This window comes from Heterodontus francisci, chromosome 41 (assembly GCF_036365525.1).
Source record: "Heterodontus francisci isolate sHetFra1 chromosome 41, sHetFra1.hap1, whole genome shotgun sequence".
In the NCBI taxonomy this organism is placed as follows: Eukaryota; Metazoa; Chordata; class Chondrichthyes; order Heterodontiformes; family Heterodontidae; genus Heterodontus; species Heterodontus francisci.
The window spans coordinates 11,178,581-11,196,497 of record NC_090411.1 but is presented as its reverse complement, the minus strand read 5'-3'; the positions used below and the strand labels follow the sequence as shown (position 1 = coordinate 11,196,497).

General features: G+C 55.9%; 13 non-coding genes and 4 pseudogenes across 13 annotated transcripts; all 17 read left to right on the top strand.

Moving 5' to 3' along the window:
• The first annotated feature begins 1,082 nt into the window (after window positions 1-1,082).
• Window positions 1,083-1,256, top strand: LOC137354288 (U2 spliceosomal RNA; annotated as a pseudogene).
• A 389-nt stretch (window positions 1,257-1,645) lies between these two features.
• LOC137354496 (U2 spliceosomal RNA) lies at window positions 1,646-1,755 on the top strand (annotated as a pseudogene).
• A 1,110-nt stretch (window positions 1,756-2,865) lies between these two features.
• On the top strand, window positions 2,866-3,052 carry LOC137354346 (U2 spliceosomal RNA). The gene has a single exon (XR_010970377.1). It is a non-coding gene; the product is annotated as a U2 spliceosomal RNA (small nuclear RNA).
• Window positions 3,053-3,442: 390 nt separating this feature from the next.
• On the top strand, window positions 3,443-3,633 carry LOC137355109 (U2 spliceosomal RNA). Its single transcript, XR_010970749.1, has one exon. It is a non-coding gene; the product is annotated as a U2 spliceosomal RNA (small nuclear RNA).
• Window positions 3,634-4,025: 392 nt separating this feature from the next.
• Window positions 4,026-4,215, top strand: LOC137354132 (U2 spliceosomal RNA). The gene has a single exon (XR_010970281.1). It is a non-coding gene; the product is annotated as a U2 spliceosomal RNA (small nuclear RNA).
• A 383-nt stretch (window positions 4,216-4,598) lies between these two features.
• On the top strand, window positions 4,599-4,789 carry LOC137355216 (U2 spliceosomal RNA). The gene has a single exon (XR_010970851.1). It is a non-coding gene; the product is annotated as a U2 spliceosomal RNA (small nuclear RNA).
• A 388-nt stretch (window positions 4,790-5,177) lies between these two features.
• On the top strand, window positions 5,178-5,368 carry LOC137355107 (U2 spliceosomal RNA). Its single transcript, XR_010970748.1, has one exon. It is a non-coding gene; the product is annotated as a U2 spliceosomal RNA (small nuclear RNA).
• Window positions 5,369-5,758: 390 nt separating this feature from the next.
• On the top strand, window positions 5,759-5,949 carry LOC137355106 (U2 spliceosomal RNA). Its single transcript, XR_010970747.1, has one exon. It is a non-coding gene; the product is annotated as a U2 spliceosomal RNA (small nuclear RNA).
• A 390-nt stretch (window positions 5,950-6,339) lies between these two features.
• LOC137354127 (U2 spliceosomal RNA) lies at window positions 6,340-6,529 on the top strand. Its single transcript, XR_010970276.1, has one exon. It is a non-coding gene; the product is annotated as a U2 spliceosomal RNA (small nuclear RNA).
• Window positions 6,530-6,912: 383 nt separating this feature from the next.
• LOC137354491 (U2 spliceosomal RNA) lies at window positions 6,913-7,104 on the top strand. The gene has a single exon (XR_010970461.1). It is a non-coding gene; the product is annotated as a U2 spliceosomal RNA (small nuclear RNA).
• A 1,647-nt stretch (window positions 7,105-8,751) lies between these two features.
• On the top strand, window positions 8,752-8,944 carry LOC137354391 (U2 spliceosomal RNA). Its single transcript, XR_010970407.1, has one exon. It is a non-coding gene; the product is annotated as a U2 spliceosomal RNA (small nuclear RNA).
• Window positions 8,945-9,332: 388 nt separating this feature from the next.
• LOC137354567 (U2 spliceosomal RNA) lies at window positions 9,333-9,441 on the top strand (annotated as a pseudogene).
• A 5,200-nt stretch (window positions 9,442-14,641) lies between these two features.
• LOC137354214 (U2 spliceosomal RNA) lies at window positions 14,642-14,827 on the top strand. Its single transcript, XR_010970316.1, has one exon. It is a non-coding gene; the product is annotated as a U2 spliceosomal RNA (small nuclear RNA).
• Window positions 14,828-15,217: 390 nt separating this feature from the next.
• Window positions 15,218-15,407, top strand: LOC137354125 (U2 spliceosomal RNA). Its single transcript, XR_010970274.1, has one exon. It is a non-coding gene; the product is annotated as a U2 spliceosomal RNA (small nuclear RNA).
• A 383-nt stretch (window positions 15,408-15,790) lies between these two features.
• Window positions 15,791-15,981, top strand: LOC137355215 (U2 spliceosomal RNA). The gene has a single exon (XR_010970850.1). It is a non-coding gene; the product is annotated as a U2 spliceosomal RNA (small nuclear RNA).
• A 388-nt stretch (window positions 15,982-16,369) lies between these two features.
• Window positions 16,370-16,560, top strand: LOC137355105 (U2 spliceosomal RNA). The gene has a single exon (XR_010970746.1). It is a non-coding gene; the product is annotated as a U2 spliceosomal RNA (small nuclear RNA).
• A 390-nt stretch (window positions 16,561-16,950) lies between these two features.
• LOC137354587 (U2 spliceosomal RNA) lies at window positions 16,951-17,059 on the top strand (annotated as a pseudogene).
• Window positions 17,060-17,917: the final 858 nt, after the last annotated feature.

Genomic DNA, 17,917 nt, shown 5'->3' with positions numbered 1-17,917 from the left:
GTGGCCCTCATCCTGATGACCACCTTCGTGTGCGGCTGCATCAAGCTATGTGTAGATCCCCAGTACGCAAACTCCAAGTGTCACTACGTGCTGAGGTTCTATCTGTCCCCGGTGTTGCGAAGGATGGGCCTGGTCACATTGCCGCGGAACGCTCCGTGCAGTTGGGCGGCGCCGTACCACCTATCCTTCGTGGAGCAGTTTCTGCGGAAAAACACCTTTGACCACCGGTCCATCAGGCAGTGGTCTGCACGGAATGTCCTCAAGGCCCTACGGGAAAAGGAAACGGTGGATCCTGTCGGATGGTTCCCCGAGCAGACCGTCAAAGTCATTTGGCGGAATGCCTCATCACCAGAACTTTCAAACAAGCACCAAGACGTAGCTTGGCTGGTGGTGAGAAGGGCCCTCCCCGTCAGATCCTTCATGCACACCCGAAGTCTCGCCCCCTCCGCACAGTGCCCCCGCGTTGGCTGTGGTGGGGAAGAGACGGTCGCCCACCTCCTCCTGGAATGTGCCTTTGCAAAGCAGGTGTGGAAAGAGATGCAGTGGTTTTTGTCAAGGTTCATCCCAAGCAGCTCTGTAACACAGGAGTCTGTGCTCTACGGGCTGTTCCCAGGGACGCACACCGAGACAAACATCAACTGCTGCTGGAGGGCTATCAATTCGGTGAAAGACGCCCTTTGGTCTGCCCGAAACTTGCTGGTCTTCCAGCGCAAAGAGTTGTCCACCGCCGAATGTTGCAGACTGGCACATTCCAAGGTCCAGGACTACGTGCTGAGGGACGCACTAAAGCTTGGGGCAGCCGCAGCAAAGGCTCAATGGGGAAAGACCACAGTGTAAGGTTCCCCCACCAAGCTAGACTGAGGGGCTGGATCCATGGGAAACCCCTCGAACTGTATCGTTAATATTCTGAATTGCTGTAAATGTAAAACTGTAATTGACATGACAATTGAGAAACGGAAGGGTTGGGAAGAAACTCATGACAGTATTGAAGGAAACTGATCTCCCTTGCAATGTTTGTATTTTTTGGTGCTGTTTGGAAACTGTTTGGCAATGTAATTTTTACAGATTTTTATGAATAAAGTATATTTTGGAAATAAAAAAAATCTGTTCTTATCAGTTTAATATCTGATACGTCCCCTATCTGGGGACCAAATATTAAATTGATTTTTGGGACAGGGAGATGGAGCAGGGGCTTGCCCCGTCCACTCCATGCATCCACCTGGTATTGCAGTGTTTCCAGGAGCGGTGCAGCTTCCCCCCCTCCATGGGGGCGAGACCCCTGCTGAAAAATAGAGTTCGCAATAGTGACGGCGCTGCTGCTCGGCTGACTTTGCTGCAGTTTTCCCTGGGCGCTACGCTGCCCCCTGTTGGATTGCCCCGCAGTTGCAGGCCGCCCTTTGCTGCCCAGCGCGCGCGCGTGTCTTTGTTCCTGCGCAATGCCTCGCGCAGAAGCGCGAGGAATGGCTGCGCGTGGCATGCACGCGTGCTTTCTTTTCTGCTTGCAAGGCCCGGCAACAAAAGGAGCTCTGGCTCAAAGACCGCCCGCCGTCGCCTCTTTCGCCCGAGGCTCGCCCACCCGGCGGCTACTTTGACGTAGAGGCCGCACGCCGGGCCTGACGCGCGCAGCAAACGCAGTTTTAGGGCCATCGCTTCTCGGCCTTTTGGCTAAGATCAAGTGTAGTATCTGTTCTTATCAGTTTAATAAGAACAGATAAGAACGGACCGGGTCCGGAGGGACACGATGTTCAAATCTCTGGACATGGGCGGGAAAAATGTACCCAACGTGGCCCTCATCCTGATGACCACCTTCGTGTGCGGCTGCATCAAGCTATGTGTAGATCCCCAGTACGCAAACTCCAAGTGTCACTACGTGCTGAGGTTCTATCTGTCCCCGGTGTTGCGAAGGATGGGCCTGGTCACATTGCCGCGGAACGCTCCGTGCAGTTGGGCGGCGCCGTACCACCTATCCTTCGTGGAGCAGTTTCTGCGGAAAAACACCTTTGACCACCGGTCCATCAGGCAGTGGTCTGCACGGAATGTCCTCAAGGCCCTACGGGAAAAGGAAACGGTGGATCCTGTCGGATGGTTCCCCGAGCAGACCGTCAAAGTCATTTGGCGGAATGCCTCATCACCAGAACTTTCAAACAAGCACCAAGACGTAGCTTGGCTGGTGGTGAGAAGGGCCCTCCCCGTCAGATCCTTCATGCACACCCGAAGTCTCGCCCCCTCCGCACAGTGCCCCCGCGTTGGCTGTGGTGGGGAAGAGACGGTCGCCCACCTCCTCCTGGAATGTGCCTTTGCAAAGCAGGTGTGGAAAGAGATGCAGTGGTTTTTGTCAAGGTTCATCCCAAGCAGCTCTGTAACACAGGAGTCTGTGCTCTACGGGCTGTTCCCAGGGACGCACACCGAGACAAACATCAACTGCTGCTGGAGGACTATCAATTCGGTGAAAGACGCCCTTTGGTCTGCCCGAAACTTGCTGGTCTTCCAGCGCAAAGAGTTGTCCACCGCCGAATGTTGCAGACTGGCACATTCCAAGGTCCAGGACTACGTGCTGAGGGACGCACTAAAGCTTGGGGCAGCCGCAGCAAAGGCTCAATGGGGAAAGACCACAGTGTAAGGTTCCCCCACCAAGCTGGACTGAGGGGCTGGATCCATGGGAAACCCCTCGAACTGTATCGTTAATATTCTGAATTGCTGTAAATGTAAAACTGTAATTGACATGACAATTGTGAAACGGAAGGGTTGGGAAGAAACTCATGACAGTATTGAAGGAAACTGATCTCCCTTGCAATGTTTGTATTTTTTGGTGCTGTTTGGAAACTGTTTGGCAATGTAATTTTTACAGATTTTTATGAATAAAGTATATTTTGGAAATAAAAAAAAAAAAAAAAAAAAATCTGTTCTTATCAGTTTAATATCTGATACGTCCCCTATCTGGGGACCAAATATTAAATTGATTTTTGGGACAGGGAGATGGAGCAGGGGCTTGCCCCGTCCACTCCATGCATCCACCTGGTATTGCAGTGTTTCCAGGAGCGGTGCAGCTTTCCCCCCCTCCATGGGGGCGAGACCCCTGCTGAAAAATAGAGTTCGCAATAGTGACGGCGCTGCTGCTCGGCTGACTTTGCTGCAGTTTTCCCTGGGCGCTACGCTGCCCCCTGTTGGATTGCCCCGCAGTTGCAGGCCGCCCTTTGCTGCCCAGCGCGCGCGCGTGTCTTTGTTCCTGCGCAATGCCTCGCGCAGAAGCGCGAGGAATGGCTGCGCGTGGCATGCACGCGTGCTTTCCTTTCTGCTTGCAAGGCCCGGCAACAAAAGGAGCTCTGGCTCAAAGACCGCCCGCCGTCGCCTCTTTCGCCCGAGGCTCGCCCACCCGGCGGCTACTTTGACGTAGAGGCCGCACGCCGGGCCTGACGCGCGCAGCAAACGCAGTTTTACGGCCATCGCTTCTCGGCCTTTTGGCTAAGATCAAGTGTAGTATCTGTTCTTATCAGTTTAATATCTGATACGTCCCCTATCTGGGGACCAAATATTAAATTGATTTTTGGGACAGGGAGATGGAGCAGGGGCTTGCCCCGTCCACTCCATGCATCCACCTGGTATTGCAGTGTTTCCAGGAGCGGTGCAGCTTTCCCCCCCTCCATGGGGGCGAGACCCCTGCTGAAAAATAGAGTTCGCAATAGTGACGGCGCTGCTGCTCGGCTGACTTTGCTGCAGTTTTCCCTGGGCGCTACGCTGCCCCCTGTTGGATTGCCCCGCAGTTGCAGGCCGCCCTTTGCTGCCCAGCGCGCGCGCGCGTGTCTTTGTTCCTGCGCAATGCCTCGCGCAGAAGCGCGAGGAATGGCTGCGCGTGGCATGCACGCGTGCTTTCCTTTCTGCTTGCAAGGCCCGGCAACAAAAGGAGCTCTGGCTCAAAGACCGCCCGCCGTCGCCTCTTTCGCCCGAGGCTCGCCCACCCGGCGGCTACTTTGACGTAGAGGCCGCACGCCGGGCCTGACGCGCGCAGCAAACGCAGTTTTACGGCCATCGCTTCTCGGCCTTTTGGCTAAGATCAAGTGTAGTATCTGTTCTTATCAGTTTAATATCTGATACGTCCCCTATCTGGGGACCAAATATTAAATTGATTTTTGGGACAGGGAGATGGAGCAGGGGCTTGCCCCGTCCACTCCATGCATCCACCTGGTACTGCAGTGTTTCCAGGAGCTTCCCCCCTCCATGGGGGCGAGACTCCTGCTGAAAAATAGAGTTCGCAATAGTGACGGCGCTGCTGCTCGGCTGACTTTGCTGCAGTTTTCCCTGGGCGCTACGCTGCCCCCTGTTGGATTGCCCCGCAGTTGCAGGCTGCCCTTTGCTGCCCAGCGCGCGCGCGCGTGTCTTTGTTCCTGCGCAATGCCTCGCGCAGAAGCGCGAGGAATGGCTGCGCGTGGCATGCACGCGTGCTTTCCTTTCTGCTTGCAAGGCCCGGCAACAAAAGGAGCTCTGGCTCAAAGACCGCCCGCCGTCGCCTCTTTCGCCCGAGGCTCGCCCACTCGGCGGCTACTTTGACGTAGAGGCCGCACGCCGGGCCTGACGCGCGCAGCAAACGCAGTTTTAGGGCCATCGCTTCTCGGCCTTTTGGCTAAGATCAAGTGTAGTATCTGTTCTTATCAGTTTAATATCTGATACGTCCCCTATCTGGGGACCAAATATTAAATTGATTTTTGGGACAGGGAGATGGAGCAGGGGCTTGCCCCGTCCACTCCATGCATCCACCTGGTATTGCAGTGTTTCCAGGAGCGGTGCAGCTTCCCCCCTCCATGGGGGCGAGACCCCTGCTGAAAAATAGAGTTCGCAATAGTGACGGCGCTGCTGCTCGGCTGACTTTGCTGCAGTTTTCCCTGGGCGCTATGCTGCCCCCTGTTGGATTGCCCCGCAGTTGCAGGCCGCCCTTTGCTGCCCAGCGCGCGCGCGTGTCTTTGTTCCTGCGCAATGCCTCGCGCAGAAGCGCGAGGAATGGCTGCGCGTGGCATGCACGCGTGCTTTCCTTTCTGCTTGCAAGGCCCGGCAACAAAAGGAGCTCTGGCTCAAAGACCGCCCGCCGTCGCCTCTTTCGCCCGAGGCTCGCCCACCCGGCGGCTACTTTGACGTAGAGGCCGCACGCCGGGCCTGACGCGCGCAGCAAACGCAGTTTTACGGCCATCGCTTCTCGGCCTTTTGGCTAAGATCAAGTGTAGTATCTGTTCTTATCAGTTTAATATCTGATACGTCCCCTATCTGGGGACCAAATATTAAATTGATTTTTGGGACAGGGAGATGGAGCAGGGGCTTGCCCCGTCCACTCCATGCATCCACCTGGTATTGCAGTGTTTCCAGGAGCGGTGCAGCTTTCCCCCCCTCCATGGGGGCGAGACCCCTGCTGAAAAATAGAGTTCGCAATAGTGACGGCGCTGCTGCTCGGCTGACTTTGCTGCAGTTTTCCCTGGGCGCTACGCTGCCCCCTGTTGGATTGCCCCGCAGTTGCAGGCCGCCCTTTGCTGCCCAGCGCGCGCGCGTGTCTTTGTTCCTGCGCAATGCCTCGCGCAGAAGCGCGAGGAATGGCTGCGCGTGGCATGCACGCGTGCTTTCCTTTCTGCTTGCAAGGCCCGGCAACAAAAGGAGCTCTGGCTCAAAGACCGCCCGCCGTCGCCTCTTTCGCCCGAGGCTCGCCCACCCGGCGGCTACTTTGACGTAGAGGCCGCACGCCGGGCCTGACGCGCGCAGCAAACGCAGTTTTACGGCCATCGCTTCTCGGCCTTTTGGCTAAGATCAAGTGTAGTATCTGTTCTTATCAGTTTAATATCTGATACGTCCCCTATCTGGGGACCAAATATTAAATTGATTTTTGGGACAGGGAGATGGAGCAGGGGCTTGCCCCGTCCACTCCATGCATCCACCTGGTATTGCAGTGTTTCCAGGAGCGGTGCAGCTTTCCCCCCCTCCATGGGGGCGAGACCCCTGCTGGAAAATAGAGTTCGCAATAGTGACGGCGCTGCTGCTCGGCTGACTTTGCTGCAGTTTTCCCTGGGCGCTACGCTGCCCCCTGTTGGATTGCCCCGCAGTTGCAGGCCGCCCTTTGCTGCCCAGCGCGCGCGCGTGTCTTTGTTCCTGCGCAATGCCTCGCGCAGAAGCGCGAGGAATGGCTGCGCGTGGCATGCACGCGTGCTTTCCTTTCTGCTTGCAAGGCCCGGCAACAAAAGGAGCTCTGGCTCAAAGACCGCCCGCCGTCGCCTCTTTCGCCCGAGGCTCGCCCACCCGGCGGCTACTTTGACGTAGAGGCCGCACGCCGGGCCTGACGCGCGCAGCAAACGCAGTTTTAGGGCCATCGCTTCTCGGCCTTTTGGCTAAGATCAAGTGTAGTATCTGTTCTTATCAGTTTAATATCTGATACGTCCCCTATCTGGGGACCAAATATTAAATTGATTTTTGGGACAGGGAGATGGAGCAGGGGCTTGCCCCGTCCACTCCATGCATCCACCTGGTATTGCAGTGTTTCCAGGAGCTTCCCCCCTCCATGGGGGCGAGACTCCTGCTGAAAAATAGAGTTCGCAATAGTGACGGCGCTGCTGCTCGGCTGACTTTGCTGCAGTTTTCCCTGGGCGCTACGCTGCCCCCTGTTGGATTGCCCCGCAGTTGCAGGCCGCCCTTTGCTGCCCAGCGCGCGCGCGCGTGTCTTTGTTCCTGCGCAATGCCTCGCGCAGAAGCGCGAGGAATGGCTGCGCGTGGCATGCACGCGTGCTTTCCTTTCTGCTTGCAAGGCCCGGCAACAAAAGGAGCTCTGGCTCAAAGACCGCCCGCCGTCGCCTCTTTCGCCCGAGGCTCGCCCACTCGGCGGCTACTTTGACGTAGAGGCCGCACGCCGGGCCTGACGCGCGCAGCAAACGCAGTTTTACGGCCATCGCTTCTCGGCCTTTTGGCTAAGATCAAGTGTAGTATCTGTTCTTATCAGTTTAACACAAACATCAGTAGCGCCGTGTCAATCAACGGGTGGGAATCTGAAAGTTTCCCGATCAAATCTGGAGTCAGACAGGGCTGTCCTCTGTCCCCGGTCTTGTTTGTTTGCTGTATTGAACCCTTTGCTGAGTCTATTAGGAAGGATGCGAGCATAAGAGGGGTGACAATCCCAGGCAGCGGAGGCACTCAGGTCAAAACCTCCCTGTACATGGATGACGTCGCCGTCTTCTGCTCGGATCCGCTGTCCGTGCGCAGACTGATGAGCATCTGCGACCAGTTCGAACTGGCCTCGGGAGCCAAAGTTAACCACGGCAAGAGCGAGGCCATGTTCTTTGGGAACTGGGCTGACCGATCCTTTGTCCCCTTCACCGTCAGGTCAGATTACCTGAAGGTGCTGGGGATATGGTTCGGAAGGGCCGGGGCGTGCACCAAAACATGGGAGGAGCGAGTAGCCAAGGTACGACAAAAGTTGGGCATGTGGGGGCAGCGATCTCTCTCCATTGTGGGTAAGAACCTGGTCATCAGGTGCGAGGCGCTCACGTTGTTGCTCTACGTGGCGCAGGTCTGGCCCATACCCCACTCCTGCGCCGTGGCAGTCACCCGAGCCATTTTCCGCTTCGTCTGGGGATCTAAAATGGACCGGGTCCGGAGGGACACGATGTTCAAATCTCTGGACATGGGCGGGAAAAATGTACCCAACGTGGCCCTCATCCTGATGACCACCTTCGTGTGCGGCTGCATCAAGCTATGTGTAGATCCCCAGTACGCAAACTCCAAGTGTCACTACGTGCTGAGGTTCTATCTGTCCCCGGTGTTGCGAAGGATGGGCCTGGTCACATTGCCGCGGAACGCTCCGTGCAGTTGGGACGTGCCGTACCACCTATCCTTCGTGGAGCAGTTTCTGCGGAAAAACTCCTTTGACCACCGGTCCATCAGGCAGTGGTCTGCATGGAATGTCCTCAAGGCCCTACGGGAAAAGGAAACGGTGGATCCTGTCGGATGGTTCCCCGAGCAGACCGTCAAAGTCATTTGGCGGAATGCCTCATCACCAGAACTTTCAAACAAGCACCAAGACGTAGCTTGGCTGGTGGTGAGAAGGGCCCTCCCCGTCAGATCCTTCATGCACACCCGAAGTCTCGCCCCCTCCGCACAGTGCCCCCGCGTTGGCTGTGGTGGGGAAGAGACGGTCGCCCACCTCCTCCTGGAATGTGCCTTTGCAAAGCAGGTGTGGAAAGAGATGCAGTGGTTTTTGTCAAGGTTCATCCCAAGCAGCTCTGTAACACAGGAGTCTGTGCTCTACGGGCTGTTCCCAGGGACGCACACCGAGACAAACATCAACTGCTGCTGGAGGACTATCAATTCGGTGAAAGACGCCCTTTGGTCTGCCCGAAACTTGCTGGTCTTCCAGCGCAAAGAGTTGTCCACCACCGAATGTTGCAGACTGGCACATTCCAAGGTCCAGGACTACGTGCTGAGGGACGCACTAAAGCTTGGGGCAGCCGCAGCAAAGGCTCAATGGGGAAAGACCACAGTGTAAGGTTCCCCCACCAAGCTAGACTGAGGGGCTGGATCCATGGGAAACCCCTCGAACTGTATCGTTAATATTCTGAATTGCTGTAAATGTAAAACTGTAATTGACATGACAATTGAGAAACGGAAGGGTTGGGAAGAAACTCATGACAGTATTGAAGGAAACTGATCTCCCTTGCAATGTTTGTATTTTTTGGTGCTGTTTGGAAACTGTTTGGCAATGTAATTTTTACAGATTTTTATGAATAAAGTATATTTTGGAAATAAAAAAAAAAAAAAAAAAAAAAAAAAATCTGTTCTTATCAGTTTAATATCTGATACGTCCCCTATCTGGGGACCAAATATTAAATTGATTTTTGGGACAGGGAGATGGAGCAGGGGCTTGCCCCGTCCACTCCATGCATCCACCTGGTATTGCAGTGTTTCCAGGAGCGGTGCAGCTTCCCCCCTCCATGGGGGCGAGACCCCTGCTGAAAAATAGAGTTCGCAATAGTGACGGCGCTGCTGCTCGGCTGACTTTGCTGCAGTTTTCCCTGGGCGCTATGCTGCCCCCTGTTGGATTGCCCCGCAGTTGCAGGCCGCCCTTTGCTGCCCAGCGCGCGCGCGTGTCTTTGTTCCTGCGCAATGCCTCGCGCAGAAGCGCGAGGAATGGCTGCGCGTGGCATGCACGCGTGCTTTCCTTTCTGCTTGCAAGGCCCGGCAACAAAAGGAGCTCTGGCTCAAAGACCGCCCGCCGTCGCCTCTTTCGCCCGAGGCTCGCCCACCCGGCGGCTACTTTGACGTAGAGGCCGCACGCCGGGCCTGACGCGCGCAGCAAACGCAGTTTTACGGCCATCGCTTCTCGGCCTTTTGGCTAAGATCAAGTGTAGTATCTGTTCTTATCAGTGCTTATTTGATTGAGAAGAGACCATGATCATTGCTTTTTGATCCTGGGGAAGCTTTGAGTAAAATGGCTATAACCAATTTTCGAGCTTCGGGCCAGGGAGTGCGCAACACCGTTCGGGTGGTCGTGAAGGACAAGGAAGGAGATGCACCGGTCGATCGCACCTTCTTCATCAAGAAAATTCTCTTCGATTGCTGCGGATTTCAAGCGACGGACGTCTTCTGCCTGCAGGATTTCCCCAGCAGTGGATACTTCGACGTGACGTTCCGGAACGTGGCGGGATGCATCAAGTTCCTGAAGGCGTTCAAGGAGAAAGGGGACCGGGCGCCACTGTCGATCCTCACAGCGGAGCCGCTCTTCACGCTTCCGTCACAACGGGACCGGGTGGTGACGATTCACCTCTACAACCCCCATGTTCCGGTGGTGGATGTACTCACCTTTCTCGCCAGGTACGTCGAGGTGGCCGGCAGCAGCACTGATGTCAAGGACCCCTTTGGGATCTGGACCAGCAAGCGGCAGGTCAAGGTGACCTTGAAGGTAGATCCCAGTGGAGCCATCATCCACCCTCCCTCCAGCTTCGCTATCGGGGGAAGTCGAGGCTTCTTGGTCTACGCTGGGCAGCCCAGAGTTTGTCGCACCTGTGGCAAATCTGGTCACATGGCAGCCAACTGCAGCACGGTTGTTTGCAAGAACTGCAAGGAGGAAGGCCATCAGACCAAGGACTGTAAGCAGACTAAGTGTTGCAACTTGTGCGGTGCGGCAGGCCATCTCTACAAGACCTGTCCCAAACGTTGTCAAAGCTATGCTCAGGCGGCAAGGTCCAAGGAATGGCCGGGCGAAGGTTTGACGAAGGCGTCCGCTGTTCGAAAGGAGACCAGCAACCTTCTCCGCAGTGAGGAACTTCAACCTGAGAAGGAAGGGGAGGCGGCTGAAACCAACGACCCAGCACCTACCCAGCGCCCGGAAACCCCTCCCCCACAGACAGAATCAATGGAGGAGGAGGCAGCAGATGGACAAACAGGTCAGTGGCAAGTGGTCCAGAGGAGAACCACAAAGAAAAAACATCCCAAAGCCACCACCCAAACCAGTGGCAAGAGGAGGCTCTCTTCTGAATCAGACTGCAACAACTCCTCTTCACTGGACGGGGAAATGCTGGAACGACAGCCCCTTCAAAAGAGGCGGCAGAACTCCGAGATGGATGATAAAGCATCCCAGCCCCCGGGCACTGGAAGCTGTGATGGGCCCAGCGTGCCCCAACCCCAATGCCCCACACGTAACGACGTGGCCAACGCATCTCAGCTCCGGGACACCGGGAGCAAAGACACGTCTGGCGCACCTGAGCTCCGGGAGACCGGGAGCTGTGATGTTTTCGAGGAGGAACAGATGGAAGCAGCTGAGGACAACCCAATCCTCTCTGCCTACAAGACCCCCCCGATGTCACCCGAGCGGCACAAACCCTGCAGGAAAAATCAGGAGGGGTTTCTGAGCCCAACCAACGTGAAACTGCTTGCGCATACGATGGGTATGCAGGAACATCCCGAAGGGGAAGGACTGGGACTAGCGAGGACAAATGGTATGGGAAGCAACAACTAATGTTTAGTAAAAAATGGGTGTAAGAATTGCTTCCATTAATGTGCGTAGCATTAAATCGACTACGCGATGTGTTTCAACCTTGGATTACCTTGCCAAGGTCAAAGCTGACCTACTGTTTCTGCAGGAGTGTGGAATACCACACCTCAGCACCTACAGGCAGTGGTCGCGATGGTGGTCCCACGGGCCATCGATCTGGTCGGGGGGTAATGACTGCCGTTCCTCTGGCCTGGGTATTCTGCTGCGGGGAGGTAACTTCACCATCTCCGAAGTTAAGGAGGTGGTGGGCGGCCGCCTCCTCGTAGCAGACGTGATGTACAACAACGCTCCGCTCCGGTTGATCAACGTGTACGCCCCGGTACAACGCAGCGAGCGGCTGACCGTCTTCCAGCAGCTCCCACTGCTGCTGGCGACGTCCAGGCCGGTCATCCTCGGCGGTGACTTCAACTGCATCATCGATGCGGCTGGACGATCCGGCAGTGACGACAGCAAACTGGACGCTACGTCCAGATTCCTAGTAGAAACAGTTAAGGATGCCAAACTGCACGACGTCTTCAGCAAACCTGCAGACGGAGCGCAGCGCAGATACACATGGTCAAGATCGGACGGGTCTGCCCGTTCCAGGATTGACTTCCTGTTTGTGTCCCGTGCTGTCACGGTCGGATCCACCGACGTCAAGCCGGTGTTCTTCTCCGACCACTGCCTCTTACTGGCCGACTGTCACTTACAGGACGACCAGCGGGTTGGCAGAGGGACGTGGAAGCTCAATGCGACACTGCTGACCCCAGAGAACGTTGAGGAACTCAAAAGGGATTACAAAGGTTGGAGGACCGTGAAACCCCTCTTTGAGTCTCCAGTTCACTGGTGGGAAGCGATTAAGGAGAACATCAAGAGGTTCTTCATCCACAAAGGTGTTCAGAAGGCGAGAGAGAGACAGAGGGAACTGTCCCGACTCCAGAAAATTATGCAAAATCTACTCCGGTTGCAGTCAATGGGGGTCGAGGTCAAGGAGGACCTCCAAGAGGTGAAGAGCCAGCAGGCCTCGCTCTTTGCCAAGGAGGCCTCCAAGATCATCTTCCGGTCCAGAGTCCGCTCCATCGAGCAGGATGAGACGTGCTCGCGTTACTTCTTCCAAAAGGTACACAGAGAGAGCTCTGTTATCAGCAGCCTGAAGGAAGAAGATGGCTCGGTAACGTCTTCGCAGTCCGACATACTAAGGATCAGCAAATCCTTTTATGCTGGGCTGTATGACGCGAAGCCCACAGACAGCAGAGCCTCCCAGTCCTTCCTGTCATCTATCACGGAGGTCTTAGATGACAGCAGGAGGGAGGGACTGGACAAGCCGCTAACTCTGGACGAGCTGACAAAGGCCGTCGAGTCTTTCGAGGCGAGTAAAACTCCCGGGAGCGACGGCTTACCGGTCGAGTTGTACTCGGCCCTGTGGGACTGGGTCGGCCCGGACCTGCTGGAAGTATACGAGAGTATGCTCCTGGCCGGCAGCATGTCAGAGACCATGAGAAAAGGCATCATCACCCTCATTTACAAGCAGAAGGGGGAGAGGGTAGAAATCAGAAATTGGCGGCCCATCTCACTGCTTAATGTTGATTACAAGATTCTGTCCAAAGTCATAGCCAGTCGAGTCAAGTCTGCTCTGGAGCTGGTGATTCACCCCGATCAGACCTGTACTGTACCCGGCAGGAAGATCTCTGATAGCCTCGCGCTACTCAGGGATACGATCGCCTACGTACGGGACAGGAGGGTGGACACCTGCCTCATCAGCCTGGACCAGGAGAAGGCTTTTGACAGGATATCGCACACCTACATGATGGACGTGCTTTCCAAAATGGGGTTTGGGGAGGGAATCTGCAATTGGATCCAACTGCTCTACACAAACATCAGTAGCGCAGTGTCAATCAACGGGTGGGAATCTGAAAGTTTCCCGATCAAATCTGGAGTCAGACAGGGCTGTCCTCTGTCCCCGGTCTTGTTTGTTTGCTGTATTGAACCCTTTGCTGAGTCTATTAGGAAGGATGCGAGCATAAGAGGGGTGACAATCCCAGGCAGCGGAGGCACTCAGGTCAAAACCTCCCTGTACATGGATGACGTCGCCGTCTTCTGCTCGGATCCGCTGTCCGTGCGCAGACTGATGAGCATCTGCGACCAGTTCGAACTGGCCTCGGGAGCCAAAGTTAACCACGGCAAGAGCGAGGCCATGTTCTTTGGGAACTGGGCTGACCGATCCTTTGTCCCCTTCACCGTCAGGTCAGATTACCTGAAGGTGCTGGGGATATGGTTCGGAAGGGCCGGGGCGTGCACCAAAACATGGGAGGAGCGAGTAGCCAAGGTACGACAAAAGTTGGGCATGTGGGGGCAGCGATCTCTCTCCATTGTGGGTAAGAACCTGGTCATCAGGTGCGAGGCGCTCACGTTGTTGCTCTACGTGGCGCAGGTCTGGCCCATACCCCACTCCTGCGCCGTGGCAGTCACCCGAGCCATTTTCCGCTTCGTCTGGGGATCTAAAATGGACCGGGTCCGGAGGGACACGATGTTCAAATCTCTGGACATGGGCGGGAAAAATGTACCCAACGTGGCCCTCATCCTGATGACCACCTTCGTGTGCGGCTGCATCAAGCTATGTGTAGATCCCCAGTACGCAAACTCCAAGTGTCACTACGTGCTGAGGTTCTATCTGTCCCCGGTGTTGCGAAGGATGGGCCTGGTCACATTGCCGCGGAACGCTCCGTGCAGTTGGGACGTGCCGTACCACCTATCCTTCGTGGAGCAGTTTCTGCGGAAAAACACCTTTGACCACCGGTCCATCAGGCAGTGGTCTGCACGGAATGTCCTCAAGGCCCTACGGGAAAAGGAAACGGTGGATCCTGTCGGATGGTTCCCCGAGCAGACCGTCAAAGTCATTTGGCGGAATGCCTCATCACCAGAACTTTCAAACAAGCACCAAGACGTAGCTTGGCTGGTGGTGAGAAGGGCCCTCCCCGTCAGATCCTTCATGCACACCCGAAGTCTCGCCCCCTCCGCACAGTGCCCCCGCGTTGGCTGTGGTGGGGAAGAGACGGTCGCCCACCTCCTCCTGGAATGTGCCTTTGCAAAGCAGGTGTGGAAAGAGATGCAGTGGTTTTTGTCAAGGTTCATCCCAAGCAGCTCTGTAACACAGGAGTCTGTGCTCTACGGGCTGTTCCCAGGGACGCACACCGAGACAAACATCAACTGCTGCTGGAGGACTATCAATTCGGTGAAAGACGCCCTTTGGTCTGCCCGAAACTTGCTGGTCTTCCAGCGCAAAGAGTTGTCCACCACCGAATGTTGCAGACTGGCACATTCCAAGGTCCAGGACTACGTGCTGAGGGACGCACTAAAGCTTGGGGCAGCCGCAGCAAAGGCTCAATGGGGAAAGACCACAGTGTAAGGTTCCCCCACCAAGCTAGACTGAGGGGCTGGATCCATGGGAAACCCCTCGAACTGTATCATTAATATTCTGAATTGCTGTAAATGTAAAACTGTAATTGACATGACAATTGAGAAACGGAAGGGTTGGGAAGAAACTCATGACAGTATTGAAGGAAACTGATCTCCCTTGCAATGTTTGTATTTTTTGGTGCTGTTTGGAAACTGTTTGGCAATGTAATTTTTACAGATTTTTATGAATAAAGTATATTTTGGAAATAAAAAAAAAAAAAAAAAGTATCTGTTCTTATCAGTTTAATATCTGATACGTCCCCTATCTGGGGACCAAATATTAAATTGATTTTTGGGACAGGGAGATGGAGCAGGGGCTTGCCCCGTCCACTCCATGCATCCACCTGGTATTGCAGTGTTTCCAGGAGCGGTGCAGCTTTCCCCCCCTCCATGGGGGCGAGACCCCTGCTGAAAAATAGAGTTCGCAATAGTGACGGCGCTGCTGCTCGGCTGACTTTGCTGCAGTTTTCCCTGGGCGCTACGCTGCCCCCTGTTGGATTGCCCCGCAGTTGCAGGCCGCCCTTTGCTGCCCAGCGCGCGCGCGTGTCTTTGTTCCTGCGCAATGCCTCGCGCAGAAGCGCGAGGAATGGCTGCGCGTGGCATGCACGCGTGCTTTCCTTTCTGCTTGCAAGGCCCGGCAACAAAAGGAGCTCTGGCTCAAAGACCGCCCGCCGTCGCCTCTTTCGCCCGAGGCTCGCCCACCCGGCGGCTACTTTGACGTAGAGGCCGCACGCCGGGCCTGACGCGCGCAGCAAACGCAGTTTTAGGGCCATCGCTTCTCGGCCTTTTGGCTAAGATCAAGTGTAGTATCTGTTCTTATCAGTTTAATATCTGATACGTCCCCTATCTGGGGACCAAATATTAAATTGATTTTTGGGACAGGGAGATGGAGCAGGGGCTTGCCCCGTCCACTCCATGCATCCACCTGGTATTGCAGTGTTTCCAGGAGCTTCCCCCCTCCATGGGGGCGAGACTCCTGCTGAAAAATAGAGTTCGCAATAGTGACGGCGCTGCTGCTCGGCTGACTTTGCTGCAGTTTTCCCTGGGCGCTACGCTGCCCCCTGTTGGATTGCCCCGCAGTTGCAGGCCGCCCTTTGCTGCCCAGCGCGCGCGCGCGTGTCTTTGTTCCTGCGCAATGCCTCGCGCAGAAGCGCGAGGAATGGCTGCGCGTGGCATGCACGCGTGCTTTCCTTTCTGCTTGCAAGGCCCGGCAACAAAAGGAGCTCTGGCTCAAAGACCGCCCGCCGTCGCCTCTTTCGCCCGAGGCTCGCCCACTCGGCGGCTACTTTGACGTAGAGGCCGCACGCCGGGCCTGACGCGCGCAGCAAACGCAGTTTTACGGCCATCGCTTCTCGGCCTTTTGGCTAAGATCAAGTGTAGTATCTGTTCTTATCAGTTTAATATCTGATACGTCCCCTATCTGGGGACCAAATATTAAATTGATTTTTGGGACAGGGAGATGGAGCAGGGGCTTGCCCCGTCCACTCCATGCATCCACCTGGTATTGCAGTGTTTCCAGGAGCGGTGCAGCTTCCCCCCTCCATGGGGGCGAGACCCCTGCTGAAAAATAGAGTTCGCAATAGTGACGGCGCTGCTGCTCGGCTGACTTTGCTGCAGTTTTCCCTGGGCGCTATGCTGCCCCCTGTTGGATTGCCCCGCAGTTGCAGGCCGCCCTTTGCTGCCCAGCGCGCGCGCGTGTCTTTGTTCCTGCGCAATGCCTCGCGCAGAAGCGCGAGGAATGGCTGCGCGTGGCATGCACGCGTGCTTTCCTTTCTGCTTGCAAGGCCCGGCAACAAAAGGAGCTCTGGCTCAAAGACCGCCCGCCGTCGCCTCTTTCGCCCGAGGCTCGCCTACCCGGCGGCTACTTTGACGTAGAGGCCGCACGCCGGGCCTGACGCGCGCAGCAAACGCAGTTTTACGGCCATCGCTTCTCGGCCTTTTGGCTAAGATCAAGTGTAGTATCTGTTCTTATCAGTTTAATATCTGATACGTCCCCTATCTGGGGACCAAATATTAAATTGATTTTTGGGACAGGGAGATGGAGCAGGGGCTTGCCCCGTCCACTCCATGCATCCACCTGGTATTGCAGTGTTTCCAGGAGCGGTGCAGCTTTCCCCCCCTCCATGGGGGCGAGACCCCTGCTGAAAAATAGAGTTCGCAATAGTGACGGCGCTGCTGCTCGGCTGACTTTGCTGCAGTTTTCCCTGGGCGCTACGCTGCCCCCTGTTGGATTGCCCCGCAGTTGCAGGCCGCCCTTTGCTGCCCAGCGCGCGCGCGTGTCTTTGTTCCTGCGCAATGCCTCGCGCAGAAGCGCGAGGAATGGCTGCGCGTGGCATGCACGCGTGCTTTCCTTTCTGCTTGCAAGGCCCGGCAACAAAAGGAGCTCTGGCTCAAAGACCGCCCGCCGTCGCCTCTTTCGCCCGAGGCTCGCCCACCCGGCGGCTACTTTGACGTAGAGGCCGCACGCCGGGCCTGACGCGCGCAGCAAACGCAGTTTTAGGGCCATCGCTTCTCGGCCTTTTGGCTAAGATCAAGTGTAGTATCTGTTCTTATCAGTGCTTATTTGATTGAGAAGAGACCATGATCATTGCTTTTTGATCCTGGGGAAGCTTTGAGTGAAATGGCTATAACCAATTTTCAAGCTTCGGGCCAGGGAGTGCGCAACACCGTTCGGGTGGTCGTGAAGGACAAGGAAGGTGATGCACCGGTCGATCGCACCTTCTTCATCAAGAAAATTCTCTTCGATTGCTGCGGATTTCAAGCGACGGATGTTTTCTGCCTGCAGGATTTCCCCAGCAGTGGATACTTCGACGTGACGTTCCGGAACGTGGCGGGATGCATCAAGTTCCTGAAGGCGTTCAAGGAGAAAGGGGACCGGGCTCCACTGTCGATCCTCACAGCGGAGCCGCTCTTCACGCTTCCGTCACAACGGGACCGGGTGGTGACGATTCACCTCTACAACCCCCATGTTCCGGTGGTGGATGTACTCACCTTTCTCGCCAGGTACGTCGAGGTGGCCGGCAGCAGCACTGATGTCAAGGACCCCTTTGGGATCTGGACCAGCAAGCGGCAGGTCAAGGTGACCTTGAAGGTAGATCCCAGTGGAGCCATCATCCACCCTCCCTCCAGCTTCGCTATCGGGGGAAGTCGAGGCTTCTTGGTCTACGCTGGGCAGCCCAGAGTTTGTCGCACCTGTGGCAAATCTGGTCACATGGCAGCCAACTGCAGCACGGTTGTTTGCAAGAACTGCAAGGAGGAAGGCCATCAGACCAAGGACTGTAAGCAGACTAAGTGTTGCAACTTGTGCGGTGCGGCAGGCCATCTCTACAAGACCTGCCCCAAACGTTGTCTCAGCTATGCTCAGGCGGCAAGGTCCAAGGAATGGCCGGGCGAAGGTTCGACGAAGGGGTCCGCTGTTCGAAAGGAGACCAGCAACCTTCTCCGCAGTGAGGAACTTCAACCTGAGAAGGA